Source organism: Schistocerca piceifrons, chromosome 5 (assembly GCF_021461385.2).
Source record: "Schistocerca piceifrons isolate TAMUIC-IGC-003096 chromosome 5, iqSchPice1.1, whole genome shotgun sequence".
Lineage (NCBI taxonomy): Eukaryota > Metazoa > Arthropoda > Insecta > Orthoptera > Acrididae > Schistocerca > Schistocerca piceifrons.
In genome coordinates this window covers 548,603,824-548,620,065 of record NC_060142.1, presented here as the reverse complement: position 1 = coordinate 548,620,065, position 16,242 = coordinate 548,603,824, and the positions used below count along the sequence as shown (strand labels likewise).

Sequence of the window (16,242 nt, the reverse complement as noted above, 5' to 3'; positions counted from 1 at the left end):
CACGTAGAGGTGGTCTGCTGCTGAACTCCGTGTTCAGCAATACACGATGAACGATGTGCTCCGAGGCACCTATGCGTGCAGCAGCATTGCGCTCTTTCGGCCAAACATCACCATCTATCCCATTTTACTGAGCAGACAAGCCTCCAAAGCTATGTTCTACGAAGATCTGTGGACGTCCAACCATTTAGCGTCAAATGGTAGTTTCACTGTCATTCTCTCTCTTTCTGTAGATACTCACGACAGTAGCACATGAACATCATTCGATCAACTTCGGCGTTTTCGAAATACTCGTTCCCAGGCTCTGCTTAATAATAACCTGTCCTTTGTCAGAGTTGCTTGTCTCAGGGATTTCCCCATTTGCAGCCCATATCTTCGCTCGGGTGATTCCCCATCTGTGACCGCTCCGCTTAAATACTTCTGTCACCGTGCCACGTGCCCGTAACGCCACCAGGTGGCATCCAATGTCGCGGTGTGCAGTGGTCATAATGTTTTGGCTCATCAGTGTTGTCTATAACATGAAAATTATTGTTCTTTTCGCGCAAAAGCGATAAGTCAGCAATTTGATAAGACTCAAAAAGACGGTACAAGAATTCCAGAATATTTTTGGGAACTTCTGTAACTGTTGCAAGAAGGATTTTTTCACTAACTTTTATTAGTAAACAATTATTTGCTGTATTTCTTTTTCAGCACGGAAAAAAGCTACACAAATGCAAACCTATTAGGCCACTCAGTTTTGTTACACCATACTTGTCACTCATGTTTTGTCCGCACGTTGCAATGTACTTCTAATTCTAACTGAAAAAATTATGCTGAATCGAAAAAAGGGAAATGTGTGGCAAAATTAGAGACAGATAGGCTGCGCGACTATCTTTCTGTCAAGAGTTTGGTTCTAAAAGCGTCGTCTAGTCCTCTCTGACTAGATGCGTCATATTTTGGACATGGTTTGTATTAGATACAACATGCAAATAAAAACTCCAAAAATCCAATTGTCTTACTTGTAAGACATCGTCTACCTGTGCACAGAGTTTTAGACATCCAACATTACGAGAAATGCATTATATATTACGATTTATGCTACTGTGGGTTGTGTGATTCCAGTTTTAAGAGCTGTCATCCAGAAGACTGAAAACCGTCAATCACTTTCCTACTTAAGAAGCGTGTAACAGTATACTTTGTATTTCATGCAACGAACCAACTCCAGAGTGCACCACTGTTAACGGATAAAAAAAAAAAAAATCCTAGGAATTCTTGGCCTTGTGTCAAGTCGGTAAACGGACCGAAGTGATATCTCCAGTAGCTCAGCAACTATACCGGCATTGAAACAGAAGACACCACAGAGAAGACTAATACTTGTTACATTGAGGCACTACGGTTCCTCGTTTTAATCGTTGCACGAACGCCGAAATATTGAGCAATATTACTTGATTTTATATTCCAAGATCAGTTATCTCAAACGAAGAAGGGCTGCCGGACTTACGGGATATCTGTATGATTCTGAACATATTAGTCAAAAGACCTTAACCTCCTACGCAGCAGCAGTTAATCGCATGTCGTCGAAACAACGAAGCGTTCCAACCTACTGGTATCCCGTTTTCAAGGAGGATCCGCAAAGCTATAGACATGTATAGCTGACAGACTATAGAGTTAAAGAACACGTTTTAACTGAACGAAAATTTCTGTACATATCAAGAGAGATTAGGTGAAATTCGACTAAGTGTGTTCTCCCATGAGCTCCTGAGGTTAGTAGTTAAAAGACGCCCTGACTAATGCGATGTTGCTTGACTGCCGAAAGGCATTCGGTATAATTCTGCGGTATCATACAGTGAACGGAACACGAATTTACGGAATATAGAACCATCTCTGAGACTAACACTTCGTACGTGATACAACTCAGCACATCGATCTTAATACGAAGAAGCAGTCAGATGTGAATGTCAATTTGGGCGCACTACAAGCTGTGGGTTGATGAAGCTGTTTTACTAGTGTATAGCGCAGGAGCAATGCCAGCAAATTGAAACGGAATGCGGTAATCGACGTTTGGTGCAGGGACTAGCAGGTTATTTTCAACAACAACAAAATGTAACGTATGGGGCACAAATGGGCGGAAATGTCGTCTGCTGTTCGATTACACGACAGGCAATCAATCACTGGAAACAATAGTAATCGTAATGTATCTTGACACGTGCGTCCGGACCGATTTGAATTTGAACGTCCATATAAAACTAGTTGCAGCATAGACACAGCAGATAGATTCATTGGAAGAATCCTAAAGGGATACACGGTGAAGGTAGCTTATAAAGCTGTTCAGCTGGGTCTTGAGAACAGATACATCGGAAGACTTGACTCATAACGGCCAAAGAAAGCATATCTTAAAATAGCCAAAAGAACTTTTATTAATAATTCATTTTCGACTAGTTCTGGTGGCCGCGCGGTCTGCAGCGTCGTGTCACGGACTGCGCGGTCCCTCCCACCGGAACTTAGATTCCACCCTCGGGGGTCCTTAGCGTAAGTCAGTTTTAAGTTAATTTAAGTAGTGTGTAAGTATATGGACCGACGACCTCAGCAGTTTGGTCCCTTAGGAATTCACACACATTTGAACGGTTCTGGTGTTAAATAATCACAACTAGCATTAGAAGTCAGTTTTTATTGTGAGGTGTAGTGCCTTACGTGGTGCTTGTAGCGCTACTAAGGTAACAAACAAGCAGCTTCATGCAGCCGTGAGTCATGTGTGTGTCGTGACAGGTGTATTTTTTTCTTACAGAACTGTTTGTTCAAAGTAGTTACGGCTGTGGCCAAACGATATTGCCATCGTATAGACAATGTCTTAAGAAGCCAGAACAATGAATTTTGGAAACCAAATTTTATCTTTTCCTAATATAATATATTTTATTAATTACTGCTGATTTCTTGCGCTTGGTTATTACGGCTCAAATGGCTCTGAGCACTATGGGGCTTAACTGCTGAGGTCATCAGTCCCCTAGAACTTAGAACTACTTAAACCTAACCAACCTAACGACATCACACACATCCATGCCCGAGGCAGGATTCGAACCTGTGACCGTAGCACTCGTGCGGTTCCAGACTGTAGCGCCTAGAGCCGGCCGAAGTGGCCGAGCGGTTCTAGGCGCTTCAGTCTGGAACCGCGCGACCGCAACGGTCGCAGGTTCGAATCCTGCCTCGGGCATGGATGTGTGTGATGTCGTTAGGTTGGTTAGGTATAAGCAGTTCTAAGTTCTAGGGGACTGATGACCTCAGCAGTTAAGCCCCATAGTGCTCAGAGCCATTTGAACCATTTTTTGTAGCGCCTAGAACCGCTCGGCCACTCCGGCCGGCACTTTGTTATTAGTTTGAATGAATGTGTGAATGCGAAGTAATATGATTAATAAATATTTTTACGTTTATTGAGGAAATGGTGGCGTGGAAAATGTCTGTTTCCAGAGTGAGTGAGTGAGTGAGTGAGTGAGTGAATACTAAGGGGAAAACTGTAATGTCTAATTCGACAGTTTTGGTACTGGCGAAACAAGAAACATCCTCAGATAACTGAGTTACGTAAACTAAGATGATTATTTTGATGTTTATGGGTTTTATTAATTTGTTCCTTTAACAAACTGATCAGAAAAATACTTTGTTTACACTTGTTCATAGTGTAAGACTCGGGAGAGCGCGGTTTTTTTACTGAATACTTATTGGCTACGTATAATGTATCTCAGCCAATCACAAGAGAGTACATTCGTACAATTTTTTTTCCTCTAGAGAATTGTTTGGTGGAGTCTGGAAGACATTCGGAGCTCAGCCATCATGGTTTTTTTGGACGCTTGTACTACGAGCTCTGGAAAGTGGTTGTAATTTTGCTGAATTATGAGTTAAGCTTGACCATGGAGTGCCGTAAAGTAATTGAGAACGAGTAATTAAGACGAACGTGTGAATTCCGTATTTTTCGTGCAAACTGTGACTTAATAGTAAATAAAATTCACGTGTGCAACTGAACATTCGAAGTGGCCGATTTGCGGGATACAGAGCGAAAACACAGAAGAACCATTTGTAAATTTTCCGGTAACTGTTCCAGTCAAACACCATAAACTGGCTATTTCGAGTGACTGCGACTGAGTGCGAATGAACGCCCAAAAACTTCAGTTAGGACAGACCCGGTGATGACTGAGTACTAACAATACACACTAATTGTGATTCGAAACCATTCTTACATTTAATACAGTAGCTGGTTAAAAGCCTGGAACCTGGGGAAAAAAACTTTATGCACTCTTGAGATGCGGTCATTGCGATTGCTTCTACTGCAGCTCATCCAGTCGAGAAACATTACTCGACTTCTAACAGGATAGGAGTGGCTGTAGAAGAAGAGATCACTGTAAGTGCATGGAAATTTTTCTGTAGACGAAAGGAGACTGTGCCGCCACAGTTGGAGGAAATAGAGAAAATCTGAGGAAGAGACGACCATCTTATGGCAGGTTCGATTAGGAAACGAGGGCTTGTCACAAGTTGATCTCATCCAGCCGCAAAGGCAAATTCTGCAAGAGAGACATTGTGGGTATCGGAGATGGTTACTCTTGCAGCCCGAAGAAAGAGTCAAGTAAATACTTCCTTCTATAAACATGGGGATTAAGTCAGAGATATTCGAGTGCACACAATGGATTACTTCCTGCATCATTAGTGATAGAACATGAAAGGGAGCGAGCTATTAGCGGTACAAGAGTTTAAGGCGATTCGTAGACTGTATAATGTATGCCACATAAAGTGAAGCTCTCAGAAGACATGGTCGGACGTAAATATAACTCCGTACACGTAGACACCATGGGCAGGTATGTAAATAATTAGAGAGTTGGAATTCTCTGTAACAGGTAGAACGGCTACCAGGGTGTGTTAGTGTTGTTACCAGATCTCAAAGGATGTGTAAGGGGCTTCAACTGAGTCACAATGAAGGATATGGAGCCGCTGCGTACTCGTGTGACACAGCGGTATCAGCGCCTGGTAAGAGTTTGAGAGCAGCTTCATTGTGGACCTCCATTTGCAATATCCAGATTTCCAGAACGTTCGGATGTAACAGTGGTCCGATGTTGGGCCGCATGGGGACGTGAGAGCAGGCGTACTAGTCGCCGAAGTTCCGGTCGGACACCGAGCGAGGTGGCGCAGTGGTTAGCACGCTGGACTCGCATTCGGGAAGACGACGGTTCAATTCCGCTTGCGGCCATCCTGATTTAGGTTTTCCGTGATTTCCCTAAATCGCTTCAGACGAATGCTCGGGTAGTTCCTTTGAAAGGGCACGGCCGACTTCCTTCCCCACCCTTCCCTAATCCGATGAGACCGATGACCTCTCTGTTTGCTGTCTTCCACCAAAGCAGTCGAGTCCGGTCGCACTCATCGGAGCACCAGACGGAAGGATCGCCGTACTGAGCATCAGGCACACCGTAGCCCCTTCAGATCTGCACATGCCATCCGAGACCAAGTGAGAGACTTTCTGCGAAATTTTGTGTCGTCCCGTGCCACTGGTCGAGACTGCGGAACTGTGGTCCATTGCGCAGACTGTCATTGTCACCACAACACAGATGGCTGCATCTGTAGTGATGCCGAGAACGGGAAGCACGGACTATTGATGAACGACGTCGCTTTTGCATTCAGCGGGGAACCTCGATTCTGTACGACCCAAATGACAGTCTGCGACTACGGTGGCTTTCTTTGTACACTCCTGGAAATGGAAAAAAGAACACATTGACACCGGTGTGTCAGACCCACCATACTTGCTCCGGACACTGCGAGAGGGCTGTACAAGCAATGATCACACGCACGGCACAGCGGACACACCAGGAACCACGGTGTTGGCCGTCGAATGGCGCTAGCTGCGCAGCATTTGTGCACCGCCGCCGTCAGTGTCAGCAAGTTTGCCGTGGCATACGGAGCTCCATCGCAGTCTTTAACACTGGCAGCATGCCGCGACAGCGTGGACGTGAACCGTATGTGCAGTTTACGGACTTTGAGCGAGGGCGTATAGTGGGCATGCGGGAGGCCGGGTGGACGTACCGCCGAATTGCTCAACACGTGGGGCGTGAGGTCTCCACAGTACATCGATGTTGTCGCCAGTGGTCGGCGGAAGGTGCACGTGCCCGTCGACCTGGGACCGGACCGCAGCGACGCACGGATGCACGCCAAGACCGTAGGATCCTACGCAGTGCCGTAGGGGACCGCACCGCCACTTCCCAGCAAATTAGGGACACTGTTGCTCCTGGGGTATCGGCGAGGACCATTCGCAACCGTCTCCATGAAGCTGGGCTACGGTCCCGCACACCGTTAGGCCGTCTTCCGCTCACGCCCCAACATCGTGCAGCCCGCCTCCAGTGGTGTCGCGACAGGCGTGAATGGAGGGACTAATGGAGACGTGTCGTCTTCAGCGATGAGAGTCGCTTCTGCCTTGGTGCCAATGATGGTCGTATGCGTGTTTGGCGCCGTGCAGGTGAGCGCCACAATCAGGACTGCATACGACCGAGGCACACAGGGCCAACACCCGGCATCATGGTGTGGGGAGCGATCTCTTACACTGGCCGTACAACACTGGTGATCGTCGAGGGGACACTGAATAGTGCACGGTACATCCAAACCGTCATCGAACCCATCGTTCTACCATTCCTAGACCGGCAAGGGAACTTGCTGTTCCAACAGGACAATGCACTTCCGCATGTATCTCGTGCCACCCAATGTGCTCTAGAAGGTGTAAGTCAACTACCCTGGCCAGCAAGATCTCCGGATCTGTCCCCCATTGAGCATGTTTGGGACTGGATGAAGCGTCGTCTCACGCGGTCTGCACGTCCAGCACGAACGCTGGTCCAACTGAGGCGCCAGGTGGAAATGGCATGGCAAGCCGTTCCACAGGACTACATCCAGCATCTCTACGATCGTCTCCATGGGAGAATAGCAGCCTGCATTGCTGCGAAAGGTGGATATACACCGTACTAGTGCCGACATTGTGCATGCTCTGTTGCCTGTGTCTATGTGCCTGTGGTTCTGTCAGTGTGATCATGTGATGTATCTGACCCCAGGAATGTGTCAATAAAGTTTCCCCTTCCTGGGACAATGAATTCACGGTGTTCTTATTTCAATTTCCAGGAGTGTAGATGTCTCATTCTACCAATGTTTTGGAGAGGCAGAGTGCTGTTGCGTCAAGTGTCACGTGTGGGGAGTCATCGGGTGTGAATTCATGTCACAGGTGAAGGTGACTGAGGGCCCTACGGCACAAAGGTAGGTCACTGACGTCTTGTGTCCTCATGTGTCACCTCTCATGCGACAGTATCATGATGCTCGTCCACACACAGCACCTGTCTATATCAACTGTCTGCGTTGTATGAACGCGTGGTGAGTGTTCTTTCGGACATGCAGCTGACATGAATTGTCCCTTCCCCCATCCCCCCCTCCACCTTCAATTTGTATAAAATTTCCGCGTTACGTTGCGGTACTCTGGTGGCCCAGCATCATCCCTGATAGAACGTGTGTGAGACCAGTTCGGACGTCAACACTATCCCACTGCCTCCACCCAGGACATCAAGGACCAGGTACAACAGCTGTGGGTAGCCTGCCCCAGGAGAAGATCACGGCTTTATTAAACCCTTCCCAGCCGAATCACTCCATGCTTCTTATAGAGAGGGATTAAGTGCAACGTCATACTGGCAAGTGAGTTCCTCCCAGCGAGTGCTTTTTAAATCTGACTCAGTTTTGTAGTCATTGAAACAACACATACCTTCTGGAACCGCGAAGTGTCTCTTTCCTCGTCATCTGGGTGCTTCATTTCTTTCTTTGTCAAGCAGTTAGGGGTGGCTGCAAACGATAGCAAGAACTGATTTCTGACAAGGGACCTGTTTTAGAAACAGCAGTTACAACAAAAATGGCACTATGAGATCAGCTGTCTCAGGCACCAGGAGTGAACATGCATTAAGAATGCGGATGCGCTGCCACGTGCACCAGAGACGACCATCATCTCCGATTACGCCGGCTAACTGCAGCGGAAGGACGTGCCTTTGCCGTGATGCTGTATGACGTAGCAGCTCCGCCAGGCCCGCAGCTTGCGACGCGTCCGGCAGGCGACAGAAAGCGGGGAAAGCAGCGCTCCCCCAACAAGCTACGGCCTGAGCGGAGTACACAAGCTGTCGGAGGACCCGACTGCCTCCCAGTACCACCTGCAGCTACTCACCTGTTAGCGACCTTAGTGACCGGGCTTTGTAGCAGACAGAACATGAAGTGACTTTCAGATGACTATGTCTCTACGTATATAGGGAGCCAAACTGACAACTGTATGCCAAGTAGCAGCTGACGGATGCTTGGCGGAATGCTGTACAGAAGACAGCTTGTGGAGAGGCGAGGCTCAGTGCTGTGAAACAGCCCTTCTTCCATCCCGTTGATCTCCCATCCGTGGCTGCCTGTGGTCAGTGGCAGAGGCCGTCCGAAAAATAATGCCCTACTAACGAGGAGTCCCATAACCTGATTTTCCAGAAACTAAATAAGTTAACATGTGTCTCTGTTTGTCCGTAGACACTCCACCGTTTTTGAGGAAATGACGTTCAAACGTTTTCGATGAAATGTGCGCGTAGATGGCTTTTAGCGCAGAACAGTTACTATTGATGACCGTGCAGCTTATCCCTGGAATAAATGATGACTAACTGAAACCCTCAGCTGCCGACAGGTGATGTTGATATTCCTCGATGTGGACAGCTGAAAATGTGTGCCCCGACCGGGACTCGAACCCGGGATCTTCTGCTTACATGGCAGACGCTCTATCCATCTGAGCCACCGAGGACACAGAAGAATAGCGCGACGGCTGGGACTTACCCCTTGCACGCTCCCCATGAGACTCACATTCCCAACTGTCCACAAATGTCTATAAGGTACATACGTATGTAGAATTGTGGACAGTTGCGAATGTGAGTCTCACGGGAACGCTATTCATCTGTGTCCCCGGTGGCTCAGATGGATAGAGCGTCCGCCATGCAAGCAGGAGATCCCGGGTTCGGGTCCCAGTCGGGGCACACATTTTCAGCAGTCCACATCGAGGTATATCAACAACACCTGTCGGCAGCTGAGGCTTTCAGTTAGTCATTATTTATTTACAGTTCGTACAAAATAGATACGTGTTTCAAAGTTTTACTGACCTTCAAAGCAATCACCAGCATTGTGAATAACCCGTTGCCAGCGATGTGGAAGTCGTAGGATACTCCCAGCAGTGCCGGTTGTGTTGACAATTCGAGCGGCGCTGCCTATTGCCCGACGAATTTGTAGCAGTTCTGAAGCGAATGCCGTGAAGTGATTCCATTAGTTTAGAAATCGAGTTGAACTCATGGAGGCTTAAGTCATGGGAGCGAAGTAGGCGGTACAGCAATTAGCAGCCCCATCAGTCAAACTAATCAGTAACAGCTTGCACTGTACGTGCTTGAGCATTTTCCTGTAAAATGATTGCCCGTATCGCACACGGCCCCGGGCTTGTGTCACATGGAGGTGGTACTGGAATAGTGACCAGTTGTACTTCCACCATGAAGGAGCAAAATGTACTATTTTCAGCACATTCGTGGGAACTCCTAAGGACTTCAAAAATAACTCATATAAAAGGAGTGTTCATGACCTTACGGGCGAGGAAACTGTAAAGCTGAAGTCAAAATCAATAATACAAGGAAACAAAATAGATCAGGTCGGCCTTCGTGGCTACTAGGATACAGCAAATTATCCTGGATGGAAAGTGGTCTATTGATACTGAATGAATATCAACTGCAGCCCGGGGGATTGTAAAAGAACCAGTGATGAGCATGTAAACAATAAAAATGTAGCGTTCAGAATTACACTACTGGCCATTAAAATTGCTACACCAAGAAGATATGCAGACGATAAACGAGTATTCATTCGACAAATATATTATACTAGAACTGACATGTGATTACATTTTCACGAAATTTGGGTGCATAGATCCTGAGAAATCAGTACCCAGAAGAACAACCTCTGGCCGTAATAACGGCCTTGATACGCCTGGGCATTGAGTCAAACAGAGCTTGGATGGCGTGTACAGGTACAGCTATCTATGCAGCTTCAACACGATACCACAGCTCATCAAGAGTAGTGACTGGCGTATTGTGACGAGCCAGTTGCTCGCCCACCATTGACCAGACCTTTCAGTTGGTGAGATATATGGAGAACGTGCTGGCCAGGGCAGCAGTCGAACATTTTCTGTATCCAGAAAGGCCCGTACAGGACCTGCAACATGAGGTCGTGCATTATCCTGCTGAAATGCAGGGTTTCGCAGGGATCGAATGAAGGGTAGAACCACGGGTCGTAACCCATCTGAAATGTAACGTCCACTGTTACAAGTGCCGCCAATGCGAACAAGAGGTGACGGAGACGTGTAATCAATGGCACCCCATACCATCACGCCGGGTGGTACGCCAGTATGGCGATGACGAACACACGCTTCCAATGTGCGTTCACCGCGATGTCGCCAAACACGGATGCGACCGTCATGATGCACCCAGGGCCATCGTTGAGTACACCATCGCAGGCGCTCCTGTATGTGATGCAGCGTCAAGGCTAACCGCAGCCATGTTCTCCGAGCTGATAGTTCATACTGTTGCAAACGTCGTCGAACTGTTCGTGCAGATGGTTGTTGTCTCGCAAACGTCCCCATCTGTTGATTCAGGGATCGAGACGTGGCTGCACGATCCGCTACAGCCATGCAGATAAGATGCCTGTCATCTCGACTGCTACTGATACGAGGCCGTTGGTATCGAACACGGCGTTCCGTATTACCCTCCTGAACCCACCGATTCCATATTCTGCTAACAGTCATTGGATCTTGACCAAAGCGAGCAGTAATGTCGCGATACGATAAACTGCAATCGCGATAGGCTACAATCCGACCTTTATCAAAGTGGGAAACGTGATGGTACGCATTTCTCCTCCTTACACGAGTCATCACAACAACGTTTCACCAGGCAACGACGGTCAACTGCCGCTTGTGTATGAGAAATCGGTTGGAAACTTTCCTCATGTCAGCATGTTGTAGGTGTCGCCACCGGCGCCAACCTTGTCTGAATGCTTTGAAAAGCTAATCATTTGCATATCACAGCATCATCTTCCTGTTGCAGCAATTTTAATGTCCAGTAGTGTAGTTGCAATGTCAGACTTTTCGCAGATGTATCCACAAGGTATATAAAAAGATACCCATATTAAGTATTTTTAAGTTTTCATGACATGAAAACACTACTGGATTCTCCTTTTGCCTTTTCCCGTTTTGCTATGGAGTGGACACTTATGAGTCGAGGCAATGTTAGTGGTAATTGGTGGTCGCATGCGCTTCCTGATACCAGCACTCCCCCAGGACAGAATCTGTGTACCCCATCTGTCTGTGTACAGAGTATGTATGCGTGTAAGCGTCGGTTTTTGAACCGCTGGCTAGAGTGTATTTGAGGTGGGACGTGGTTGCCAGTCCGGTATTTAGGTAGTTGAATGTGGGAAACTGCCTAAAAACCACACCCAGACTGGCCCATTAACAAGGTATTATCATTAAACGTCATTAACAATCAAAGTGTCCTCGGTCCCGCGTTCGAATCTCGCCGCTGCCTAAGTTTTGCATAGAAACTATCAGCAGAGGCGGCCGAAGACTTCCAGCATAAGAAGTCACCCTCATTCTGCCAACAGCCTTGTCAAAGAGGCGAATATAGGTTCAGGGCACTGTCTGCCCCTATAAGGTGGAAGGATCAGCAATGATCAACGGTATGAGAATGCAGAAGGTAATGTCAATCACTGCATTAAAGAGACATAATGTATACCCACAGGACATGTGGATAGTAGTTGAAGTATCATGATGATCTCTCCATTGGCAGAAGTTTCCGGACTTTTGCCCCATTCGGATCTCCGAGAGGGGACTATCATGGGGGAAGTGACCATGAGAAAAGATCGAATGAACTGTAGCGAAGCTACAAAATCTGAAAAGGGAAATGGTAAGGTTCAATTTAGATATAGTGGAAATCAGTTAAGTTAAATGGAAAGAAAACGAGGATTTCTGATCGGATTAATGTAGAGTATTATGAACTATGTTTGTAAAAATAATTTTGTAATTCGTGTACACATTTTTAGGGCCACTACTTCTGATGAATATATTTTTACAAATATCGAAATCATGGTGAAACAATTATTTGCAAATGGTTAGCTGGTTTTTCAACCTCTTCTTAATATCAACAGCAGCAGAAAATACTTTTAGTATAATGGGAGTAGCATTCGTTATGAATAGCAAGATAAGGCAAAGAGTGAGTTACTGTGAACAGTTCAGTGATAGGTATTCGGAGCCGAAGGTCCACTCGTGTACCCTCGATGACTGCACGACACGAAGCTTTACGCCTCGCCTGGGCCCGTCAACACCAACACTGGACTCTTGATGACTGGAAACATGTTGCCTGGTCGGACGAGTCTTGTTTCAAATTGTATGGAGCGGATGGACGTGTACGAGTGTGAAGACAATCTCAATAACCCATGGACCCTGATATCAGTAGAGGGCTATTCAAACTGTAATGGCGTGGGGAGTGTGCAATTGGAGTGATGTGGGACTCCTGATACGTCTAGATACGACTGCCAGGTGAAACGTGCGTAAGCATCCATTCATGTCCATTGTGCATTCCGATGGACTTGGGCAATTCCAGTGGGACAATGCGACACACAGCGGCTCCAGAAACACTTGTGAGTGTACACACTTCCCCTGGCCACCAAACTCGCCAGACATGAACATTATTGAGCATATCTTGGATGCCTTGCAAAGTGCTGTTCAGAGATCTCCACCCCCTTGTACCCTTATGGATTTATGGGCAGCCCTGCAGGATTCATGGTGTCAGTTCCCTCCAGCACTACTTCAGACGTTAGTCGAGTCCATGCCACGTCGTGTTGAGACATTTCTACGTGCTCGCGGGGGCCCTACACGATATTAGGCAGGTGTACCAGTTTCTTTGGCTCTTCAGTGTATCTTTCCATTCTGCAAATAAAGGTGAGATATATTTTTAAATTTTGATAAAAATATGCAACGGCACGAATAAAGATTTGCCACGGGAAAGACACGTGCGATGGCCAGATGTGGATGCCCACAACGGGATACAATCGAATTTTCTGCTACACAATCACCACCTTTCAAATACCGATGCCATCGTACATAATTTTTTCTTGATGTATCAGGCCATGGTGGCTATTGATCATCAACAACATCATTGTTTGAAGGTTCATTAACCATGAAAATAGTATACTGACTTCCACGTAGAAAGTGGTAATAATTATTAATTCAGATTTCACAAAGAAGATATGCGGTTAGATTTGTGGAAAATACAATGCTTAAACAATGCCATGAGATAAGCGATCTATCGATCTGCCTTCAAGCAGTGGGTGCACGATTTCCAAATACGTCTACCTGGAACATTTGAGGTCATTAAGTAAAAGTAATATGATAATTACAAAAGGTTCTACAATTAGTGCAGACACCAGTAATTATGGAGAAAGTGAATATTGTCCGATAAATCAGTCATATCTCATAATACAACGAGACCCTAACGTAAGTAAGCAGCCAGAAGGGGAAGCTGTTTCCAAACACGTCGTTTGTTTCTAAAACAAAAAAAAGTTAATGTAATACAGAGGTTGCTTATTTTGCATTATCCATACTAAGTTACAATTAAAATTTGCATTGGGATTACATATAAATTTTGTGATAGAGTTACTTACGGGATGATAATTTCTTCATAAAAATAGTAAAAAGGAAACGTCTTTTGTATGATATGCCCCATTGCCCCGTGAATCCTGGAAACGCAGGTTTAACAGCATCCTACTTTCAGGATTCAGTCGAAATTGGCTAAATGGAAATGTGGTGCAGCCATTTGAATTGTCTGCACCTTTTTACAAGATAAAAAAATATGATTTCAGTGCAAAATATTTAATAATTTAACGGCTTGCCTAGTTAGTCTGGAATCATTTAAATTGTAGTCCGGACGGATATTTTTATTTGTACACCAATCTGGGCACAGGATTGAGGAAAACGGACATTAAAACCCCAATCTGAACCTTCAGACTCCAGTTTAAATATTTGTTGACTACAAGGTGTTCAACAACTAGTACTTTTATACGAAGTGAAAAATAACACAGATGAAGTTCTCAGTGCGTAAAAGAACGAAAATTAATTTTTGTTTTCATATTGGAAGATAATAAAAATTTAACTTTTGCGTTTTAATGTTTATATCGTGGTCCCAAACTTTACTACGTTTTGTTACACGTCCTTCTGCTTTTATTAGTTATTTCTACCAGATGTTCACGTTTCAATTTTTACGAACACCTACATCTATACTCTGCAAACCACTGCGAAGTGCATGGCAGAGGGTACGTACCTATTATTAGGGTTTCTTTCTGTTTCATTGACGTACAGGCCGCTGGAAGAATGATTGATTGCCTATGTGCGTGTTGTAATTAGTCTATAATCTTGTTCTCACGATACTTAGGGGGGTTTGTAATATATTCCGAGATTCATCATTTAAAGACAGTTATTGAAAACTGGTTAGCAGGTTTTCTGAGGTTGGTTTAGGGCTATGGCAGAAAGACTGCAACATTAATTGATACACTTTCCAGTGGTTTTTCTTTGAGAATAAAGTGTAATTGTGTTTTGGTCCTTTTACTGAGGGGACAGATTATACACGTTCATATAATCTGCTGTTATCTCCTGCATAAATTCTTAAAGCAGCAGTATTGCTTTATCTTGTGTGCACATTTTGAAACTTCAATGCATTAAGACATATTACGTATACCATAATCAATTTTCCTGTGATTATATTGGGGTACTTACACATCATAGATCACGATCAGCATTAGCTCTGTGAAATAAAAAGTGTTGTGAACGATGTATTGTGCCCGACTTTCGAAAGTGTTTTGAACTTGTGTTTTATTTTGCACCTTTTGCGGTCAGTGTTCTGGTTACTCCCCATATTATGATACATTTCTAGACAGTACAGTCACTCTTAGCATTTTCAGGTAACCAGGTCAGAGCATCGACTATTATGTTATCCTTCCACTTATGTGCAATATTTCGTAATTTCGAAATAGTGCGATTGTAATAACGACAATTTTACTACAAACAATCCTGTCGGAGGAACATCCGCAACTGAGCATTACACTAGAGGTTGAAAATACCGCTACAGTAGTGAAGTTCTTTTATTTAACACACGACCAGTTTCGGCCTCTTATACGCCGATCTTCAGGTGTCGTGACTTGGTGCTGTGACCCCGAGCGCCGCGGTGGACTTGTACAAGACGCGGTGTGCTACTAACGAGCATAGAGCATGGACTTCATGCTGTTGATGAATATGACCTTTCACATTCTGTTAACACACAGCTGGCAAAAGCTACTGCATGTGCTTCACAAGTTCCATTGTCTTTTAAAATCTCAAATACACATGATGTAAGACCTGAACATGAATGTGAGGCTATGTCTGGATGGTGTAATATTTTTGAGTGGACTAAGGCATCCTTAATTTTATTGAATGCTGCTTTACATTCCTCTCTCCCAAACCACGGAGTATGCGTTCTTAATAACTTCGGTGGATTATCGTTGCTCTGTAGCTGCTGTGACAAATCTCCTAAAGAATGAGGTGAGACCTAGAAAAGCTTTCAGCTGTTTCCGTGTTGTTAGTGGTGGAAAATTCTTGATTGCTTTGATCTTATTCAGGTTCAGTACAATGTCTTCGGATGATATGATCTTAAAATCTGAGCTTGTCTCTTCCAAATTCTGATTTCTCTACACTAACCGTTATTCTTGACTGCAAAAAATTATGCAGCACATTTCTGTTACCTCCAACTGCTCCTCCCATATAAGTGTAGCTATTAGTGTATCATTTTCATGGAGTGTCACTTATCCAGCAAATCTGGTCCCAATACTGTAACAAAAGCTCCAGCACTAACATTTAAGCCAAGAGGAAGTAGCCTAATTTGATATAGTCAGACTCCAAAAAAAAAGAAAGGCTGTATACTTTCTGGAATTTTCTGACAATATAATCAGCTAGTAAGAGGCCCTGAGATCGATACTGGTTAAGTATCAAACTGTGAAATTTTTGGATCTGCTCTTTGAGCATCTCTGGTCTTCTTCATACTTTTTTTTCATTTGTCGTCACTCTTCTGACTGATTTCATGCGGCCCGCCACGAACTCCTCTCCTGTGCCAACCTCTTCATCTCAGAGTAGCACTGGCAACCTAT

At 45.1% G+C, this 16,242-nt stretch overlaps 1 non-coding gene across 1 annotated transcript; it reads right to left on the bottom strand.

Annotated features, from left to right (window-relative positions):
- Window positions 1-8,717: 8,717 nt before the first annotated feature.
- Trnat-ugu lies at window positions 8,718-8,791 on the bottom strand. The gene has a single exon. It is a non-coding gene; the product is annotated as a tRNA-Thr (tRNA).
- Window positions 8,792-16,242: the final 7,451 nt, after the last annotated feature.